The sequence below is a fragment of the Trachinotus anak genome, unplaced genomic scaffold (genome assembly GCF_046630095.1).
Source record: "Trachinotus anak isolate AG129_WGS33_773 ecotype Australia unplaced genomic scaffold, CSIRO_AGI_Tana_v1 ptg000006l, whole genome shotgun sequence".
In the NCBI taxonomy this organism is placed as follows: Eukaryota; Metazoa; Chordata; class Actinopteri; order Carangiformes; family Carangidae; genus Trachinotus; species Trachinotus anak.
This window is the reverse complement of record NW_027273857.1, coordinates 1609632-1615655: the sequence shown is the minus strand read 5'-3', so window position 1 is coordinate 1615655 and position 6024 is coordinate 1609632.

Genomic DNA, 6024 nt, shown 5'->3' with positions numbered 1-6024 from the left:
TGTTTGAGAACGATCATATTTTTATTTTGAAAAAATCTAAATTAAAATACAGAACCTATATACAGTGAAAATATAATCAGGGTCAAATTTTGAAGTTTGATTTAGGTTGAAAAGAGCAACGCAGTAAAACTGCTTTCAACACAATTGCAGGAATTAAAATCCGACTTTCACTCAGGATTAATGTCAATCAGATCACTGCTGATGGTCCCGAGGGATTTGATGTCGTAGATTATATCACACCAGCTGAAGTTAAATCCTAAAATGGTTTCCCTTCTCCACAGGAAGTGCATTTGAGGCTGCCGCTGAGCAAGGCACGGCTTACTGTATCTGTTGACATCTGTCTGGTGCTCGGTGATTAAAACTGCGTCCACAGGAATTTGTCTCCACTAATGCAGCACATCACTTGTTGTGCAACATGGACAAACGGTGTCAGTGCGTTACTGCCACCTAGCAGGACACAACAGAGGGTGGTCGGTGAGTGATGTAGCTTTATTATGAAAAATGAGGAGTAAAAGATGGAGTCATCAGAGTCCTCTGTGAGGCCTGGAGTCGATTTGTAGCTGTGGGAGAGAAGCAGAGAAAATGTTTATTCACCCTGATTTTATTTCACGGTAATTCAGACAATGAACAGAAAAAAACAACCAGTAAGAATCTGATCAATGAAGCACAAAAGAAGAAAACTATTTTAATTAATATAATAGCCTTGTGTGCATGTGTGGAAAACTGTGTAGTGTGTGTGTGTGTGTGTGTGTGTTTTACAGTATTGGACTCATTCTGTCACATCTCATGTTTGTCACTCTGCCATTAAACTTCAACCTTGTTCAGTCTGAATAATGTATTTTCCCCATTCGCTTCCACAACCATCTGTCTGCTCGTTCGACACAGCTGGAAACACACACACACACACAGAGTATAGATGCGCTGTATAACAAACCTACATAAGAACATGAGCTCGTATCCTCTCACTGACATGTGTATCTTTGTGTGGCTGCTGAGCAGAAACATGTCTCTGGGTTTAAGAGACGTTTAACGAGCCTCTCAAAGCTGCTGCTGTAGTTTTACAAACCTCTCTGTCGCTTCACCACAGTCATGTGAATAATTTACAAAGGTTTTATTATTATATTGTTATTGTTATTATTACTGCTAAATCATTACATCCAAAGTGATATGAGTTAAAGGCATTTTTCCAAGTTAAAGCTTTAAACTCTCGAAACATCAGAGACCCAGACTGAGATGAGGAGTCTGTTGAGACCAGAATCAGAGATTAGCAGACGGATCAGAACCGTTAGTGTAGTTAGCATCTTTTATTTGTTTATGTTGTTTGGCTCTGGCTCTGTGTACTGACAAGGTTTCAGGGTTATTTAGCCCCGCCTCCCCTACCCCACAAGTTGGTGGTTCCCTGGCTGTGTTTTTATGAGACTGTCATTGGTTCACTGCAGTTCAAGGTGGAAACACTCAGTCATGGTGCTGACTGGGTCAAGTCTGCAGAATGTGGCCTAGTATCCACAGTCTGACGTCCATATTTTGTGGATTTCCAGTTCAGCCTGATTCATAAGAACATCCACGTCCCCGCAGAAACCTTCAGGTGGTTCAAGAGGCTGTTTCCTTGAAAGTGTTTGAGTGGGTCTTATGCAGGGTCGTAGATCACCTGTTGCGTCTCCTCTTCAGACTGTTTCTGGTATTTTCTTTAGCTTTAACCATAATTTGGCAGTCGCCCCCTCACCCTGAGCAATCAGCAGAGAAGAGAGCACTTTATGTAAAATGTCAAAGTTGGATGGATGACGCAGGATGAAGCATTGTGGCATATGCTAAATGATAAGGACTGCTGCTGGAGGTGAAGGTTAGAGCAACATTCACATGCTGTGTAATTTAGACAAAAGGCCTTCCAGTGATTTTCCTTCCTAATCTGGGGGAAGGGGATTAGATTTAATCTGTTGCATAGCGACTGTGACATCACCACCGACCCATTTCACAATGCATAATCATGAAGTGCCGTGCCAGACTGCGGTCTCTCCTTTACATGTCTGAGCCACCGAGGACGCTGCATCTGAAACCTCTGCGCTGCCAAGCACAACCAGGGCAGGGAGGCTTCAGGACTTTCTGGTTCCCTGGACCAGGGGTCATATTCGGGGCTTCTGTGGTACGACGTGGAGTCCATCTAAATGCAACTAAAAGTTCCTAGCTAGTTCTTTCTCTTTCTGCTGGATTCACCAAATTAAATTTAAACTTTTCTGGTGTTTTATTTGAAGTTTCAGATAAGATTCAGAGCCTCTCTTCTGATTGGCTGACTGTTTTCTGCAAGGTTGGATGGTGGGTCCAGGTGGGCGGGGCTTGGGGCATAGCAGGGACAAAAAGGCCTTTAATAATTCATTAAATGCAGGAGTTTAATGACATTTATATCACATTTTAATCAGAATTTCCCGGCATCAATGAGCTGGACTACAAGTGATCGTGGGTCACATCATTGAGCCAAACTGCTGGTCAGTCATGTGACGTGTGACATGGACTGTAGGGGTTGGGGTGTGGGGTCGTGGTGTACATTGAGGTTATAACCCTTAAATCTGTGATAATTGCTTAGAAATTCCACTTGCTGTTACTGTGGTAACCGTGTTTTCTTTTGAAGTGAGACACATCAAAGGAGGAGTCCTTGATGATGGAACAAAGAACTCTGATGTCATTAAGAACGTGATGGCACAAAGAGCTAAATGAAAGATTTGCACAGCTAAGACATTTTACCTTTCACGTAGTACTCAGTACACTAAAGTCAGCACAGAGCACAAAGTACACTGGTGTTGTTCACTGTCTCAAAGACAAGAATCTCAAAGATGGATCAAACAGACGTCATGAGTCTGGACTCTCGTGTGAAGTCCTACATTGAGGACTGGGAAATGGATGTCAGACGAGAACTGAAGTCTGCCAAGATGCGGCTCTTTCAGGTGGGTACGCCACCTAGCAGAGTCTTGCTGAAGACTGAAATCGAGACCCTGACTGCAGTCCTTGATCTGCTGCAGGGGAAGGGACCACAGGAACCCCCCACCATGACCAAGCTCAGGGAGGAAAACGCTTCTCTCAAGGCGAAGCTGCGTGAGGCCGAAAGCAAGCAGAAGGAGGCCGCCAGCAGCCTCTTTGCCCACAAGAAAATCAACAGGGACCTCAAAAACCAGCTTTATCAATGTCGGGAGAAACAGATCCAGACTTTAAAAGCAGCAGACAAGGCGAACCAGGATATTCTTCGTCAGCTGAAGGAGGTCGAGCTGATCTCCGCCACCAAACTGAGCGTGGAATCAGCTATCAATATGGATCTCACCTGCCAGCTTGAGGAGGCCCACAAACAACTGCAACAGCAGACGGAAGCCAATCAGGCTACAAGAGAAGGTATGGATCTCTGTGTCAGCGCAGAAGACATTCAGGTCCAGGTAACGGAGAACGACCACAAGCTGGAGCTCCCAGAGGAGGAGGCACCCAAAAACGAGGAGGACAAAGAGGCTCTTCAGTCCAACATGGAGGAACTAAAGTCAGACCACCATGTTGTTGATGAGGAGTGCATTGAGAAAAAGGAGGAGAAAGTGGTTTGCCTCAAGACAACTGAGCTGCAGAAAATCACAGAGGCTGCAGTCACTGAGATCTGGGAGCAGAAACAGGCCATGATGAGGAGCCAGAGACTTGAGATCGCCAAGCTCCAGGCTGCCGCGAGGACGGCCGAGGAGCAGCTGAAGACCCAGGATCAAGAGTCAAAACAAGTCCTGCAGAGCAAGGAGCAAGAGTGGGCGCTGAGGTTCGAGGAGCAGGACAGGCTGTTAAAAGAAATGAGCGAAAGGAAGCGCCGGAGAAGGAACTGGTTCGTCAGGATGTTCGTCTGCGGCTCTGGACGAGCTGCAGAAGAGTAGGGGGATTGTGTATGGGCTCAAATTAGGGTCAGTAATAATGCTGTCACACATGCACTGCAACCCAGTGCATGTGTGACAGCATTACCCAGAGGAACTGCATGTGACACAAATGTCACTTGGATTGGACATTAAACAGACTTTACCCTGCTCAGAGTCTGTGTAATGTCCAACTGAGCCCATGATTTTGAGCTTGTAAAGTGATGTTCATGTGTGAGCATCACTTTACAAGCTTAAGCCTTATTGACCCTAATTTGAGCCCATATTTGAGGTTCCTAACACCCAGCCATCCGTGGAGGGGGGATCTCTCTTTGAATTGCCTCTCCCGAGGTTTCTTCCCCCATTGGCTCGTAGGGAGTTTTTCCTCGTCTTCTTAGAGAGCTTGGGCTGGTGGGGAGCCGTGGTCGATTGGCCTGTAAAACCTACTAAGACACTGTAACTAAAATTTGCAATAATCAAAAATAAAAACATTGCAATAAAATTGACAACCCCATCAAAAAAAATCATACAGTTTTGTGTCATGCCTGTAAATAATTATTACTGTGACAGTTTATTTTAAATCCCCTGTGTGGGATTTAATTAATGAACGGTTTAAACGCACTGTAACGTAGTTGTATACACTGATTAGTGTGTTTCACTTTTAGTGGGGGCTGCTGTATAAATAGCAAGATAGTAAAATGTGATTTTATAAAATATGTCCAACTGAAGAGAAGTTGTAGTTTGATCTGGAGCACAAGACTCTTTATTCTGGATCTCATCAGTTTTCCTCAGCTGGCTTTACTCCACCCGTCAGCACCCGTCTTCTTTGCATGGTCTCTGCAGTGCTACAACATGCATGAATCATGCATGAGCTCCTTTCTGCAGGACCGGGGTGCATATTAATATCATTGCAGTTGTATTTTTAAGTGTGTTTATGTGTGTGTGAGATCTATCAGTAGTCATCGATCATACTGCCTGAAGAGGGCCAGTTGTTCATTTCACTTCTCTGTAAATTGTGAGTTTTCTGCAGGTTTTTAAACCATCCAGTGAGAAACTGAAACAATACGTTATGTTCACTGCAGGGTGACTGAGTCATGATCTCCAGCCCTTGTATTTCTCAGTTTGCCTGTTTTCTGTGTGGGTAATGTTTTCCAGGGTCTAATCCGTGCCTGGGCTCAGTTACAAGTTTATAGTACAACCATAAGTGTTCTTCCACAACCGACACGTTCGTGTTGAAGCTGATAGAAAATTGTACTTAAACACACACCACTGCTCCCCCTCCTTCACATCGGCTCACATTTAGTCGCCTGGTTGCCTTCTTCGCTGCATCCCGGGATCTGGATCCGTTTGATGAATCATTCAGAGGAGGATGCACTCCAGCTAATTTGAGCCATGCCTCTCAGCTGCGGGGCACTGAGCAGTCATGCTGTTCTCATTGGTAAAACATCAGTGAGGAGACAGTAAACGAACAGAGCGACATGCACTGGAGGCCTCTCAGCACGGGAACCAAACAAGCTGCTCTGGAGAATAATCTGATTATTTTTGTCTCTGTGGGGCAAAGCTAATACTGATCTGAGGCGACTGCTCTTTCACACGTCGTATGGGGCCGACTGTGCTGCTGCAGGGGCCAAAGTTTTCCTAAAATACACATCACAACATGCAGGAATTTACATGGTCACGTCTCTGCATTAGACTTAGTATTTTCAATATTTAAACATTTGAGTTGTTGGCCCCTTGATAAAAATATATTTGTGATTGGCTGAAAGATTCTGCCTTTATAAAACTACAGGATCTCATGAAGGCATTTTGAAACAATAATAGTTTTTCCAGAAGAAGCAAAGTTAAGGCCAGAGAAGAGTCACAAATTAAACTACGGTTCAGTTACAGCCTCAGAACACAACAACTAAATGGTTGAGATTTTTTTTTTTCAATAGCTATTCTGAGGAAGTATTAACCACAACAACAATAATAATGTAATACTGTCTCATAATTTAGATTTAATGATTTTGGTTTGAGTGTAATTTTGATTTGGTGAATCTCTCTTTCTAAAATGATCATTCTGACACATTAGAGCTGTGTGAATCTCAAATGTAATGATGTTCACTAACTCTCACTAATTCTGAGTCGTTTTATTTTTGTCTGTTTGCATCTCCCAGGCTCT